Source organism: Dama dama, chromosome 20 (assembly GCF_033118175.1).
Source record: "Dama dama isolate Ldn47 chromosome 20, ASM3311817v1, whole genome shotgun sequence".
NCBI lineage: Eukaryota > Metazoa > Chordata > Mammalia > Artiodactyla > Cervidae > Dama > Dama dama.
Window position 1 is genome coordinate 23,752,134 of NC_083700.1, and position 16,756 is coordinate 23,768,889.

The 16,756-nt window shown below is 46.0% G+C and overlaps 2 non-coding genes across 2 annotated transcripts; both read left to right on the plus strand.

Annotated features, from left to right (window-relative positions):
• Positions 1-11,825: 11,825 nt before the first annotated feature.
• LOC133041895 (U1 spliceosomal RNA) lies at positions 11,826-11,990 on the plus strand. The gene has a single exon (XR_009689442.1). It is a non-coding gene; the product is annotated as a U1 spliceosomal RNA (small nuclear RNA).
• A 994-nt stretch (positions 11,991-12,984) lies between these two features.
• Positions 12,985-13,056, plus strand: TRNAQ-CUG (transfer RNA glutamine (anticodon CUG)). Its single transcript has one exon. It is a non-coding gene; the product is annotated as a tRNA-Gln (tRNA).
• The last annotated feature ends 3,700 nt before the right edge of the window (positions 13,057-16,756 follow it).

A 16,756-nucleotide genomic window follows, 5' to 3' on the forward strand; every position in this document is an offset into this window, starting at 1 on the left:
TCCTTGAGGACTTGGATGATACTGTGCATTCCTCATTTCCTCTTGAATTTTCTAAGCTCAACTTGTCCTTATCCTCACCTCCCTTGGCAAACAGCTCCTCGCCATTACCTTGTTTTTCTTTGGGGTTTCTCATCCTCCAAAACCATTGATTTCCTTTCTTCCATTTCCTCTCTGAGTTGTGTTTTCAGTGTGTGGGCTCAGCTGAGGCTCCTGCAGGAGACACACAGAGAAGGGACGAAGGTCAGGTCTTGGCTGCAAGTTCCAACACACATTTAACAGGCATCTCAGTTTCTCATGCACTCAGAAAAAAAACTCAGCAGGAAGGGAATTTGGAAAATTTGAATAACCGTATCTTACTGATGAGGAAACTGAGGCCTAAATAGCTGGAGATTATCCCTAAATTCTCACACCTTTGGCTGCTATACAGCCACCAGGCAAACCTTGGCCACAAGCTTTTCTGTCTAAAAACACCAGGGACCCATGGTTGAATTTCAGGGGACATTCAATTAAACATACATATTTCCACTCTTGAAACAATAATAGCTGAAGGACATTTCTCCAAAAAAATATATAGTCCATATTTATACACTGTTTTCCATCTTGACTGTCACAGTGGGACTGGGGAAGGGAGGACTATTAAAAACATCACAGTCATTATTAAAAATATATGTGTGGGGCTTCCCTGATGGCTCAGTGGTATAGAATCCATCTGCAATGCAGGAGCAGCAGGAGACTCAGGTTCAGTTCCTGGGTCAGGAAGATCCCCTGGAGGAGGAAATGGCAACCCACTCCAGTATTCTTACCTGGAGAATCCAATGGACAGAGGAGCCTGCCAGGCTATAGTCCATCAGGCCACAAACAGTCGGACATGACTGAAGCGACTTAGCATGCATGCAAGGCAAAATCAGGCAGTTGATGCGGCCAGTCATTAGCACCCTCTCCCCACTGCTCTTTTCTGCATCTTTTTGTCTTTTCTTAGGGGTGTGTTTTTTCCAACTCTGTAATCAGTTGTCAGATCCCTACTTCAGTGCCATACTGGCAATGATCAAGTCATACAGGAGATGTTATTAGGTAAACATAGATGCAGCCATTTATGTAGCAAATGGTACTGCCCAGACTGAAGTGGCATTTCCAAATCAGCGTTAGTTGCCATGTTGGAGGAAGAAGAGCTAAGAAAAGGCATAAGCATCGTTAGCAAATAAACAGGACACAGAACAAGCCATGACACATTCTGAGATGGCATATTCACTTGGGTTACAAACTGTAAGGACCATAACTGGCAAGTATTCAAAACTTCAGCAACCAAAGGCAATGGCCTTGATAAGACAATGGAATGGGTAGTTGAAACATAAGTGAGCAAACAGTAATACCATCACTTCTGTTCCTCTGAAAGAAGACCACATCCCAGATCCCTCTGAAAACAGGGGAGCTTTCTTCCTTTCAAATTAAAAGAGATGTGAGGGAAACACTGAATACCAGTCATTAACCTCTTAGGATGAGTTGATGTGATATACTCACTTTTACCTTGGCCTTCTTGCTAAGTGTGGAGGAAGTGCTTTGTCCCTTGCTAAGGAATGTTCAGTTAAGCCTCAGTAAGAGGAAAAGTATTAGATCAGAGTGAGATCTACCCTTTTACACTCAAAGTGTAATTCAGGAAATGACCACACCTGTCTACGTTATTAAGCCAAGGCCCATAGCCTTTTGTTATTTACCCAAGTCATGTGAAATTTTTTACACTTACTAGTTAGCTTGGTAACTGTACATATAAACTTATAACTTCCTTACATGCACCTCAGTATGAGAGGAGGCCATTGGGGCTTGCTTAGCATCACCTGTCCTGTGTTTGAAGCCAGTCTACCCTTTAAGCAAGCTCATGTAAACTCATGAATGTCTGTGTGAGAGAGGACAGTGATACCTAAGGATCTTGCTGTCCAAGCCCCAACCTCCCCATGTGGGCCCCACTAGTGACCAGGATGTTCCATCTCCACCTCCTCCTGTCCTCCTGGGTAGCTGCAAAGGCTGACCTCCTAGAGGAGCATCTTGGTAGAATCTAGAACCTGCGCCAGCACCTGGAGGAGTCCATCTGCCTTAATGACTGCCTGCAGGAGAAGCTGGAACACAGGCTCAGCTCCACTGCTGAGAAATGGTAGGAGGGGCGCAGGGCCTCCTATTTCTGGTCTCTTTAGGGAGAATCTGAAGGTTGCCCTTGGGAAGAACTTTGCAGATTTCAAAGCACGGTGGTCTGCTTTCCTCCACTTGTCCTTGGGTAGGGGGCAGTACTGGGGTGGTGGTACAAGTCCCATTCCGCCCTCTTTGTTGCTGTATCTGAGCTCAGAGAATAACTCCCCACTGCAGATCTAACAGGTCTACTCCCCAGAATCCTGACTTCTCATCCATCCTAAATCTGCTCATTTGCTGCCTGCTGACTTCTGTGCCCTGGTCCTGTGATTGGCACGTGGTGGAGCCAGGTCTGCAGGGCCTCCCCCATCCACTCACTGAGGTGGCCTTCCTGCCCATACTCTCCCCCAGGCTGCTGACACTGGGAGGCCAAACCTTTCACGTGCCCTTATCTTGTCAACACCACAGCAGCAGCTGCTGCTATTTAGGAATAAAGCCTCCTGAACAGCTCACCCAGGGCATGAGAAACATGTGCAAAAAACCCACACAGAGGAGCCACAGGAAAGCCAGGCATTTGGCCTACCAAGCTTTATGCCCAGGAGGTGAGTCCTCAGGGTTTTCTGCAGGTTTGGGACAGTGTCTTTGGAGACAGAGAATGAGCAACACAGGGAGCCTCTGTTACCCAAATGTGTAACTTACCTGCTTGCACATCCCGGGTCAGGCTTCACCTCTAACTTCTATAGTCCAGGCCTGGAATCCAGAACTCAGCTCTGCAATGAGAACAAAGTCCTTAGGAAAGAAAACCAGAGGCTTCAGCTTCAGCTCAGTCATATTTCCAGGGGTAGGAGGGTTAGATCCCTTTCCTCCCTGGCCGCACCAAACACCAATTAAAGAAAAAAGAGAGAAGGTGGAGAGAACAGAGCTACTTAGATACTCCCATAGCTTTTCTTACTCTAGGAAGGGCTATTTCCTGACAATCCCCACCCATGGGCCCTCACACTCCTAGGCTTCCGGGAGGAGGAGCTTTAGGAAATCACCACTTCTGTGCAACCCACTTGCAGATATTCAGTCACTAGTTATCAAGTTGGACACCTGTCAGTGCCTGTCCTACCTGCCCACAAGTCACAGCTAGTTTCGATCCAGGAAAGGGAGGAACATGAGGTTCTCCAGAACTCAGGCTCTCAGGTTTCTCCAGAACTCGCTGAAGCTCCCCGTGTCCCTCCCATGCTGAAATGCTGGCCCCGTGTCTCCTCACTCACCTCCTTCCTACTTGTACATTGAGGCCTACCATTCAGGCCTGCAAGACTTGCAATTCCCCAGCTGCAACACCACAGAAAAACAGCCCATAGACAGTAACAGAGACAACAACCGTTCAGTGGATATAGAATCTTATAATTCCTAAACAAAGGGTCCTGGAGTGACATGCCACGATATTCAGCAAACAGCAGGCAGAACAAGGCAGCGATCTTCACTGCTGCGGGGGGGGGGGGGGGGGGGGGGGGGAGCGGTGTGGAATTAAGGGGAGACTACAATTTATAGGGAACATTGATGTCTGATTGGCTCACCAGTCACCAGGGAAACCAGAGACTGGGGACAGGGTCAACTGTGTAGGTGGTTACTGATTAAGCTATAATTAAGGGGATTGGGTAGTCATATGGATGAAGGATTGGTTGGTGAAGGAGAATGAACAGAGAGCAAGAGAACAGTCATTTTGAATGACCTGACCATACAATTGTGTCTGGAGGTGCCAGCAAAATTTCCTCCAGAGTTTTCTCAATACTGTTCAATGGTCATCCACAGCTGGGCCTCATTTCCTGTGTGGGTGGAGTGGGGTTGAGGAGCCAACCTAACTGTTGATTGATTAAATCAATATATTAACACCCACAATTTTTATTTACAAATATTTACTGAATAATCTTAAAAGACTCAGCATATTGTTCAAAAGGATTAAGCCCAGAATGAAAGAATGCTTGTAGAAAAGGAAAAAGACATCTAAGAGATATTTCTAAATTAGCCTCCTCTGAGCAATAGATGTGAGGAAAGGTCATTGCTTGGGAAGATGACAAAATCCATAGAAAAGGGAGAAGGCAGAACTACTAAAATACCAAAGCTTCCCTGATGGCTCAGCAGTAAAGAATCAGCCTGCCAAAGCAGGGCAGGAGGCACAGGTTTGATCCCTGGGTTGCAAAGACTCCCTGGAAGAAGAAATAGCAACCTAATACCATATTCTTGCCTGGAGAGTCCCATGGACAAAGGAGCCTGGTGGGCTACAGTCCATGGGGTCAAAAAGAGTCAGACACGAACACGCACCTAGGCACCCTTACATGAACAAAGCCAGGAGGGTACGACGTGGCCCTTCCCTTGGAACTTGCCTTATAAAGAAGGTGGCGCCAAGATTTTAAGTTGTCTGGGATCTTGTGAACCAGATGTCCTCCATTCATGTCCAGAGTTCCTGACTTTTGGTCACATATCCCTGGGGTTGGCCTTAAGGCCTGTGCTGCCTTGGTTGGCCATGGAGGCGAAACAATCTTACACTGTCTCCTCCAAACAAGGATGTAACCAGAAAGAAATGTATTTGTGCTTCTTAGGCTGGTGGAAAGTATTCCCTAATCTTCCTCTCAGACTGCTCAGCCCTCTCCTTTGCTGGCCTGCTTTTTGGACTCTCCAGAACCATAGACAAGGGTTTGGGTGCTGGTGAAGAATCTGTGCCTAATTCTGGGGAGACTCAGGGGAAAAGGAAGTAACTCCCAGAATCTGGGCTTGTGAGGGGGCAGGGGATGAGAGGCTGCTCTTCTGTGAATAAAGGAGGTTGGAGGATGTGAGAGCAGCTGGGGTGTGTGTGTGTGTGTGTGTGTATGCCCATTGTGTATGCACATACCAGGAGGCATTATAGTAGTGGGAGTGATCCAAGAGGAGCAGGAAGAGGGAGGAGGAGTGGGAACAATAAACACTGGTGAGATGCTAGTGAGGACAGGGAGGAGAAAGGGAAACAGAGGCAGAAGAAGGAGGAGGATGAGCAGAGCTTGAATGCCAAGGTGCTTTAGGCTCTGGTCCCAGAATGGCAGCTGCCCTCTCTTGAACTTCCCTTGAATTTATCCTGGACACACACAATGGGCACGCACACACACACACACACACACACACACACACACACACACACCCCAGCTGCTCTCATAGCCTCCAACCTCCTTTATTCACAGAAGAGCAGCCTCTCAGCCCCTGCCCCCTCACAAGCCCAGATTCTGGGATTTACTTCCTTTTCCCTGAGTCTCCCCAGAATTAGGCACAGATTCTTCACCAGCACCCAAACCCTTGTCTATGGTTCTAGAGAGTCCAAAACATAGAAATCATCCAGGAGAAGAGGAAATGAAAGCACATGGAGTTATAGGGTCACACTGAAGAATGTGACAGCTGTCCCAGGCCATTCTGGGTTGATATTTTTGAAGATGTTAAACTCATTCCAAAGAAACCTAAGAGCCTTGTTGCAGGTCAGTGCTATATGCAGCACATTATGCTGTGCTGTGTGCTGTGCTTAATCATTCAGTTGTGTCCAACTATGCTACAAAATCTTAAACAAGGTGATGACTCCTCATTCAAAAGTCATGGATTAGCCTTTAAGAGGGAAAGGCAGATAGTGAGTGCTAATTACTGGAAATGAACAAAACTGGGGCAGATCCCAAAAAGGCCGAGGTAGGAGAAGTGCCTCTTGTATTAGTCAGCTTGGGCTTCCAGAAAAAAATGCTATAGACTGGGTGGCTCAACCAGAAATCTGTTTTCTCACAGTTTTGAGAAGTCCAAGATCATGGTTGGAACTTCCCAACAATTCAGTTTTTGGTGCAAGCTCTCTCCCTGGCTAGAAGATAGGTCTTGCCTGCCTGGGTCCTCACAAGGTCTTTTCTTGTTGCTCGAGCTAGGGTAGGGCAGGAGCCCAAGCTTTCTGGTATCTCTTCATTTAAGGACACTAATCCTATCAGATCATTGCACCATGGCTATGAACTAATGTAATCTTAATTTCATCCTTAAAAGTTCCTTCCCCAAATACACCTTCACTAAGGATTAACATCCAAGATATTGATTTGCAGGTCATTGGGGGGGGGGGGTGGGGGGGGACACATATGTTCAGTTCCTAACACCGTCCCCATCCTCCTCCCCCCATGAGGGCATCTGCAGCTCTCAGCTCTGCTCCCTGGGCACTGCCCAGGCACTGGGGTCCTCAGATTGCTTTCCCCACAGACTTACCTTCTCTCTCTGACTCATATGCCTCAGTATGGGGCACAGCTGTTGACTGGCTGACACTCAGAAGCAGTGGACTGACTTGCTTTCACGGGTGACTTTCAGAAGGGAGTAGTCACCACTGACAGGTATGCTTGCAGAAATGTGTCCACCGAGGAGACTGGCTGTGTGGTAGATGATAATGCTTCCCCAAAGTTATCTATATCTGGGTCCCTGGAATCTGACTATGTCACTTGACATAGCAAAAGAGACTCTCCTGGTGTGATTAAATTAAGGACCTTGAGATGGGTGGGTGGTGGTTTAGTCACTAAGTTGTGTCCGACTCTTGTGACCCCATTAATTGTAGCCTGCCAGGCTCCTCTGTTGGAGAAGGCAATGGCACCCCACTCCAATACTCTTGCCTGGAAAATCCCATGGATGGAGGAGCCTGGTAGGCTGCAGTCCATGGGGTCACTAAGAGCCGGGCACAACTGAGCGACTTCCCTTTCACCTTTCACTTTCATGCATTTGAGAAGGAAATAGCAACTCACTCCACTGTTCTTGCCTGGAGAATCCCAGGGACGGGGGAGCCTGGTGGGCTTCTGTCTATGGGGTTGCACAGGGTTGGACACTAATGAAGCGACTTAGCAGCAGCAGCAGGCTCCTCTGTCTATGGGACTCTCTAGGCAAGAATACTGGAGTGGGTTGCCATTTCCTTCTCCATTGAGATGGGGGCCCCATGGAATCACAAAGGCCCATACTAAGGGAGGAAGGAGAGTTGGTGTCAGAATAATGTGTTATAAGAATAACCTGATCATCTGTGACTGGCTTTGAAGATGGAAGGGGCCTATGAGAGTAGAAGGCAGGCATCTTCTAGAGGTTGGACAAAGCAAAGAAAAACCCTCCAAGAAGAACTGCCACAATCCAACTGTCACACTGATTTTTGCCCATGGAGATCCATCTTGGACTTCTGATCTCCAGAATCACAGATAACAGTGTGTGTTGTTTTAAGCCACTAGGTATGTGGTAACATGTTACAGTAGCAATAGGAAACTCCTACAGTGGACATTGGTGGGTAAAGACTATTAAAAGTCGGTGTCCAGGACACGTAGTGTCAGGACCAGTGGTGTCAGTTGTGGAAAGCTACAGGGTTTGTTACTCAGCAGGGGGCACGAGTGTCCTTCCCATTTGGTCTGTGTGCTCCCTTCCACTGGCCCTTCTTATTCCCCCCAGCTCCTATAAACTCGTTCTCCAGGTTGCTGCAGGTTCTCTGAGCTATTGCCCTTAAATAAAGTATATTTCAGATAAAATGAGCCAGAGTCCACTTCTGATGGTTGCAAAGAGAGAAATGAGGGAAAGAGAAGGGAGGAAGACAGGAAGTTCTTTCTGGAAGTTAACTAGGTGCTGAGTTCCATTGTGGTTAACACCAAGATTCTCCCTCCAGAATAGTCAACTTCCCCCTGAAACCAAATACACCTCAAGGATCAAGGTACTCCACTCCTTGTTCGCTGGTCTGAAAACAAGTTGGTTGCCTTCCCCAGCCTCCCCACTGCCTTCCCTCAAGTCTAACCCAGTCTTACCCAGTAAGAGAAAATAAACAAACCTCACTCTTCAAGCAAACACATCACTTTTCTACCCCTTATTCTGAATTCTTTCTCAGAATCTTCAATTTCTGTATTCTGCATGCCAGAACAAAAACAATACTCAGTTGTGGATGTGTCTGGTGGTGGAAGTAAAGTCTGATGCTATAAAGAATACTGCCTAGGAACCTGGAACATTAGGTCCACGAATCAAGGTAAATTGGAAGTGGCCAAACAGGAGATGGCAAGAGTGAACATCAACATTTTAGGAATTAATGAACTAAAATGGACCAAAATGGGTGAATTTAATTCAGATGACCATTAAATCTACTACTATGGGCAACGATACCTTAGAAGAAATGGAGTAGTCCTCATAGTCAATGAAAGAGTCCAAATGAAATACTTGGGTACAATCTCAAAAATGACAGAATGATTTCTATTAGTTTCCAAGGCAAACAATTCAGTATCACAGTAATCCAAGTCTGTGCCCCAACCACTAATGCCAAAGGAGCTGAAGTTGAATGATTTCATGAAGACCTACAAGACCTTATAGAACTAACACCAAAAAAAGATGTCCTTTTCATCATAGGGAACTGGAATGCAGAAGTAGGAAGTCAAGAGATACCTGGAGTAACAGGCAAGTTTGGCCTTGGAATACAAAATGAAGCAGAGCAAAGGCTAACAGTTTTGCCAAGAGAACACACTGGTCATAGCAAAAAACCTTCTTCCAACAAAAAAAGAGATGACTGTACACATGGACATCAACAGATGGCCAATACTGAAATCAGACTGATTATATTCTTTGCAGCTGAATATAGGGAAGCTCTATACAGTCAGCAAAAACAAGACCAGGAGCTGACTGTAGCTCAGATCATGAACTCCTTATTGCAAAATTCAGACTTAAATTAAAGAAAGTGGGGAGAACCACTAGACCATTCAGGTATGACCTAAATCAAATCCCTTACATTTATACAGTGGAAATGACAAATAAATTCAAGGGATTAGATCTGACAGAGTGCCTGAAGAACTATGGACAGAAGTTTGTGACACTGTACAGGAGGCAGTGATCAAGACCATCCCCAAGAAAAAGAAACACAAAGAGGCAAAATGGCTGTTTCAGGAGGCCTTACAAATAGCTGAGAAAAGAAGAGAAGCAAAAAGCAAAGGAGAAAAGGAAAGATATACCCATCTGAATGCAGAGTTCCAAAGACTAGCAAGGAGAGATAAGAAAGGTTTCCTCAGTAATCAATGCAAAAAAATAGAGGAAAACAATACAATGGGAAAGACTAGAGATCTCTTCAAGAAAATTGGAGATACCACGGAAACATTTCATGCAATGTTGGGCACAATAAAGGACAGAAACGACATGGACCTAACAGAAGCATAAGATATAAAAACAAGCTGGCAAGAATACACAGAACTATATCAAAGAGATCTTAATGATCCAGATAAACATAATGGTGTGATCACTCATGTAGAACCAGACATCATGGAATGAGAAGTCAAGAGTGCCTTAGGAAGCATCACTATGAACAAAGTGATGCTTTGTTCTGCTTATTTAACTTATATACAGAGTTGCTGCTGCTGCTGCTAAGTCACTTCAGTCGTGTCTGACTCTGTGTGACCCCATAGACAGCAGCCCACCAGGCTCCGCCGCCCCTGGGATTCTCCAGGCAAGAACACTGGAGTGGGTTGCCATTTCCTTTTCCCATGCATGAAAGTGAAAAGTGAAAGGGAAGTCACTCAGTCGTGTCGACTCCTAGCGACCCCATGGACTGCAGCCCACCAGGCTCCTCCATCCATAGGATTTTCCAGGCAAGAGTACTGGAGTGGGTTGCCATTGCCTTCTCCGTATATACAGAGTACATCATGCGAAATGCTGGGCTGGATGAAGCACAGCTGGAATCAAGATTGCTGGGAGAAACATCAATAACCTCAGATATGCAGATGACACCACCCTTATGGCAGAAAGCAAAGAAAAACTAAAGAGCCTCTTGATGAAAGAGAAAAAGGAGAGTGAAAAAGTAGGCTTAAAACTCAACATTCAAAAAACGAAGATCATGGCAACTGGTCCCATCACTTCATGGCAAACAGATGGGGAAACAATGGAAATAGTGACAGATTTTATTTTCTTGGGCTCCAAAATCACTGCAGATGGTGACTGCAGCCATGAAATTAAAAGATACTTGCTCCTTGGAAGAAAAGCTATGACCAACCTAGACAGCATATTAAAAAGCAGAGACATTACTTTGCCGACAAAGGTCTGTCTAGTCAGAGCTATGGTTTTTCCAGTAGTCATGTATGGTTGTGAGAGTTGGACTGTAAAGATGGCTGAGCACCAAAGAATTAATGCTTCTGAGCTGTGGTTTTGAAGAAGACTCTTGAGTGTCCCTTGGACTGTAAAGAGATCAAACCAGTCAATCCTAAAGGAAATCAACCTTGACTATTCATTGGAAGGACTGATGCTGAAGCTGAGGCTGAAGCTCCAATACTTTGGCCATCTCATTCGAAGAGCCAACTCATTAGAAAAGACCCTGATGCTAGGAAAGATTGAAGGCAGGAGGAGAAAGGGACAACAGAGGATGAGATGGTTGGATGGCATCACTGACTCAATGGACATGAGTTTGAGCAAGCTCTGGGAGTTGGTGATGGACAGGGAAGCCTGGTATGCTGCAGTCTATGGGGTTACAAAGAGTCAGACAGGACTGAGCAACTGAACAATGGTGAGGAAAGGGAAAACATGGTATCTGGGAGACCATGAGAATGAAGTAAGAAGGTGCACAGAAAATACACAGAGTAGAACTTTTAGATGTAACCCTTGTCAACTACACTTTGCCAGTTTCCATGGCTTGCCATCTACCTACATGGATTAAATCATGTGATGCTGCAGTGCTGATTTTCAACACCCTCTGAAAGGAGTTCAGGGTGGAGAGCAGAAATGAGGCACTCTGTGCTTGGAAAAAACTGGCAGAACAAGTATTCATATAGTGATATATTTTTAGTTGCCAATTTTATTAACCCAACTCTCAAATCTCCTAGTACCCAGTAAAGCACCAAAGTCCTTCATGGTGACATCGGTTCGTCATGACTAGCAATAAACTGCAAAAAAAAATGTGTTTGATTGCACTTACTCTCCCTTCACCAAGATCACATATACACTGACCTTCCCCCACCTCTGTAGAGCAAGTTCTCAGAGCTATCTGAAATGTTGCCTCCTAAGCTCCTCATTTTGCCCCCAATAATACTGAATGTGCAACTCCCACGCTGTGCGTTTTTCAGTCAGCACCCTGAATCTATATGTCTACACACATGACATATACATATGGTTTATTTTGTTCCTAAAAAACTATATTTACATCCATTGTTTTACAACTTGTTTATTTAAAAAAACAATATTGGATCAGGGTAACACAGGACCCCAGAATTGCACTTCTCAGTGTTAACCCAGAACAAAAGGTAAGAACCTAAAGCAGCTAGCTGTATCTGCCTATGTCTCAACTAAAGGATAAAGGCTCCATTACCACTGATTCCTGGCCTCCCTAAGGTGTCGGAAATCATGGCGTCACTTCCCCCTTCGGCAGCCGGCCTGCCCATTGGTCATCTAGGCATGAGGGCCTGGAGATGAGAGTCCAAGGACAGGGCATGGGTGGGAGGAGAGGAGCCTCCTTAAGAGGCTGAATGGGTTGGCTTATGTAAATCTTACAGAGAGGTGGTACAGTTTCTGGGGAGCCACTTCCTCGGTTACATAAATTCTCCCTGAGATTTTGTTGGAATTTTTATAAGCTTTTTGGAGGGCCTGAGTGGAAGGAGAAAAGAGGTGCGGAGGATAGTGGAAGAGATGCGGGGAAATGCAAAGTGAGTGTGTGTACAGTGAACGTGTCTAAGGCCATGTCGGGGGCAGGGAAGAAGCAACAGCTACTTACCTGGCAGAGGAAATAACCATGATCACAAAACTGGTTCTTCTAGAGGGAGATTCAACCCTTGCACAGCGGTTTTGTTGACCTCTTTGATTTCCTCAAATGCGGGAAACTTGACTGCGTAATTTAGGGCAGTGGGGGACTGCGCGCGCGCCCTCCTCTGGCAACTATGGTTAAGAAACAGAAGTAGTATACCTTGTATAAAGGTTGATACTCTGGTGTTCAAACTGCAATGTTCTTAAACTATTTCGTGTCATAAGAAGGGTAAAATCTGTTATAATACCTACTACACGAGGAAAGCCTTAGGCTTCCCTGATGGCTCTGACGGTCAGGAATTGTCCTGCAATGCGGGAGACCTCAGTCGATCCGTGGGTTCGAAGAGTCCCTGCCGGAGGGCATGGCAGCCAACTGCAGGGGACCTGGAGAGTCCCCATGGACAGAGGATCCCGGCGGGCTACAGTCCGACGGATCGGAAAGAGTCGGACACGACCCAGCGACTAAGCACAGCACACAGCACAGTAAAGCGTTTCTTTAAACCGCTCTACGCTTACGGAGTTTGGCACATTGGAACAGGAGTCCCATTACTGCTGTAAACCTTTCTTGGCACCTAACTCATTTGGGCTCGCGGTATCTCCACCGGCACGGTGCAACCATTAGGAGGGCGGATTCTTGGGGTCAGGTCAGGTCAGGTCGGGTTCCTAACACAGAGAGGACGCCGTGTCCTGCAACGAAGCCGACAGCGCCCCGCGATTCTACCCTTGGACCTGGGGTACCAGGCATGGTACAGCCCATGAAGTCCCAAGGGCTCTTCTGAGGAAATTCAGAGCTTCCTGGGCAGCGGGAGGAGGACAAATGCAAAGAAGAAAGGGACTTCTTTTTTTTTTTTTTTCCTGGAGGGAATTTTACCTCAGGGCAGAAAACTCTAGAAATGCCGGCCACAGTATTGGTGCATTTAGCGGAGGCCTAAAAGCCCCTCCCTGTCGCTCACGCCAAATGGATTTCAACTCTTTCGATGACGTCCAAACCTGAAGAGACGGCCGCGGGCCGCGGAAGAAGCGGCTAGCTGCAGCGTGACCCGAGCGCCCGGCTGGAGGCGGGTCCTGGGCCCGCGCGGCTGCGCGCCCAGTGGATCCGCGGTCGGAGAGCGAGCCGGCGGTGGTTCCATGGTGTAATGGTGAGCACTCTGGACTCTGAATCCAGCGATCCGAGTTCAAATCTCGGTGGGACCTTTCCCTTTATGCCGCGCGCAGAGTCTTTTACTGGCGCAGCCCTAACTCAGTTTCTCCTGAAAGCGAACTCGCGCCTCAGATGCGCGCTGAGTGGACCTACTCTCCCGCCCCAGCGCCCAGCTCGTTCTGCTCTCGGAACCAGAACGCCTGGGTCCCGCGAAGGAGGCCCTGGGCCCCCTGCTCTGCCGCCTCCCCCTCAGCACTCGACGTCCGAAACCTGCTGCTCTGAGAGGCGCAGGTCCGTGGGCCACGGGGAGGTGGGGGACGAGCCCGTGGCGTCCCCGCTGGACCCTGCGGCTCTGCCGGTCAATGGTCATCGCAGGCCCGGCCCCGCCGCCAAAGGGCGCAGCGACCGAGGCACTGCCACCCCCCGTCGGGTCACCCTGGGTCTCGCGATAAAAGGCAGAAGCTGCGCCCACTGAGTCCTGCCCCACGAAGGGGCTTCGGACCGCACGTCTCGTCCCTGTGAATAATGGTCCGGGGGCTGTGATGGCATTGACCGGCCAGGGTGACAGCTTTCCCGGCGGGGTTCCAGACCTGAATGGTGCCCTTTTCAGGTGCCCTAGATTCGCAGTTTTGATTGTTCCTATTTGAGTTTATTTCAGAACTTCTCGCTCCTAAGTTTCCTTTGGACGCGAAAAACCGCTGTTAGGCTAAGACTTGAACCTTGACTCTAGGAAACCTTGTCCTTTCATCCCAAACTCAGCCAGAAAGAGGAGTCACGGTGGTGTATTCCAGCGTCTGAGATCAGGGGTCGCTCACCCACGCCTTTGAGACACTTGCAGATCTTATAGTTGGGGCCAGAATAGTGAGTAGAGTCTATTTAGTTAGATTTGAGTTGGAAACAGCATTCACTTTTTTATCATTATAAAATTGATTTTTTAAATGTCATTTCTAGACATTGGAAACACAATGTAACTTTTGGGGAACAACCATATAAATGAGAACTATAAAACAAGAGTAATTTATATGTACCCTGGGACAGTGACAAAATTTTTAAAAATCTGCTTTCCTTAATTGTGTTATTATTGGCATTGTTGGTATTTATTCTTATTCCAAATGATGTGGGGAAAAACAAAGGAGATTGTATGAAATCTTGTATTTCTATTACTCCCAGTGTCCTTAAAAACAAAAATACTGGTATACAGAAAAGAGGCAGATGAAAGATAAACATTCAATAAAGCCTGACATTCTGAATTTGAATATATACATTCATACAAAGATGAGTATGTATTCCCTAGCTCTGTCCACTGGAAATGCCTAGAAATAAACCAAATCCAGGTTTGCATCTTAAGGTTACAATTTGATTTGGGAATAACATTTTGCACAAAAGGAAACCAGAGATTCTTAGAAAAGTGACTGAGTCCAGGCCAGGGGCAGAAAATATTCAGGATCAAAGATTATGTTATCAAGAAAGGTCTTGAATACTATTAGGAACTTTTCAAAAGAATTGAGGAGCCAGCTTAAAGTCACTTTCGCTGCTAAAAGAGAGATAATTTGAGTATTGGTAAGAGCTATATTGCAATGAACTGAAATACTTCACTGTGTTTGAAATTTTGAATTCATATTAGCACACAGGGGAAAAAAAGAAATAAATGAATTGGTGAGCACAGAGGGTACATTGGGCATTGCTCTTTAAGCTGCAGTTTTCTTTACATAGAGTTCAGTTCAGTTCAGTCGCTCAGTCGTGTCCAACTCTTTGCGACCCCATGAATCGCAGCCCACCAGGCCTCCCTGTCCATCACCAACTCCCGGAATTTACTCAAAGTCATGTCCATCGAGTCGGTGACGCCATCCAGCCATCTGTCGTCCCCTTCTCCTCCTGCCCCCGGTCCATCCCAGCATTAGGGTCTTTTCCAACGAGTCAACTCTTCACATGAGGTGGCCAAAGTACTGGAGTTTCAGCTTCAACATCAGTCCTTCCAATGAACACCCAGGCCTGACCTCCTTTAGGATGGACTGGTTGGATCTCCTTGCAGTCCAAGGGACTCTCAAGAGTCTTCTCCAACACCACAGTTGAAAAGCATCAATTCTTTGGCACTCAGCTTTCTTCACCATCCAACTCTCACATTCATACATGACCACTGGAAAAACCATAGCCTACCACTGAGTAGCTAAACAGTATTTAGTATTTAGTAGAACTTTCTTTTTCTGCAAGTATCCAGTTAAATACTACATGACGATGGAATACCACCATTTAGTGCCACCTAATCAGCAAATGGATCAAGAGGTCTTGAACTAAAAGGACTGGTAATACTATCTGAAGAATAGTATTTGATTCTATTAGGCACAGGACTTGATGTGCCTCCTCATCAGAGAGCACACACCACTTCTGAAGTAGTCTTGCCAGGACCACAAGTGTGAATCTTATCAGTCTCTGTATCTAAGGTCCGAAATAGGGACCGCGAGACATATGGCTGTTGAATAGTTTCAAAGTAGTAGGACTGAGGACCTGGATTTTCATTTATAATTCATGTGACTGTAACCTTAAAAGTTGGAGACATAAACAATATTTTTCTATCAAACACAACTTTAAAACATTGCTAGAATTATATTTCCTTTGTGCGTGTGCTCAGTCGCTCAGTTTTATCCAACTCTTTTGGGTCCATGGATCATATCCTGCCAGGTTCCTCTGTCCATGGGATTTCCCAGGCTAGAATACGGGAGTGGGTTGCCTTTTCCTATTCCAGAGGATCTTCTTGACCCGGGGATCGAATCTGCATTTCTTGTGTCTCCTGCATTGGCAGGCGAGTTCTTGGGAAGCCCCATATTTCCTTTAAAGTATATATAGCATTATCAGCTATGTAGAGGATTGTATTTGCATTATTGTGCTCTTATACTTTTTAGTTGTCAATGTGGTTACTAGAAAATTTTAAACTATGTGTGTGACTTGCATTTTTGTTACATTCCAGCACCGCTGTATATTTTACCACCAAAAAGGAAGCATGAAGGACAGAAACACTTATTAAAGTACACCCTAGTATACAGTTTAGACTGTGGGAATGCTACAGAAAAACCAACTCAGTTTCTTCAGCAAATGAATGATTTAAAGGGAAAAAAAGGACAGCAATAGACAAAGAGAGATGGAGAGCGAGTGAGAGAGAAAGCAAGGAAGGAAGGAAGGAAGGAAGGAAAGAAGAAATTGAAGGTAAGCTTACATGTAAGAGACTTCAATGCATTATCTTAGTGATTACAGTTTGTGGATTCTATTTGGATCCAAAAAAGAATACTAACTTAGAAACAATAATGGAGGAGCGGCAGGGGGGCTGCCCTGGTTAAGAATTCGCCTAGCAAAGCAGAGGACACAGGTTTGATCCCTGGTCCAGGAAGATCCCACATGCTGTGGGGCAACTAAGCCCACAGGCCGCAACGACTGAGCGCATGGGCAGCAACTACTGAAGCCCAAGAAACCAGCAAACCACAGGAGAGTAGCTCTCACTCTCCACAACTGGAGAAGCCCTGTGCCAAGCTACAACGACCCAGGGCAGCCACAAATAAATAAATTAACAAAAAAAAAACCTATGTGATCAAATAAGCTGAAAAAAATGCCACATTTAAAAAAATGGAAAATTTGAACAGTCTTTTATGATATTAAAGATTTTGAATTAATTTGTGATTATAATGCTGTGATGATAATATTTTCAAAAAGATTCCTCACTGAGGGGAAACATGCTGACGTAATTATAGATGAAACATGATG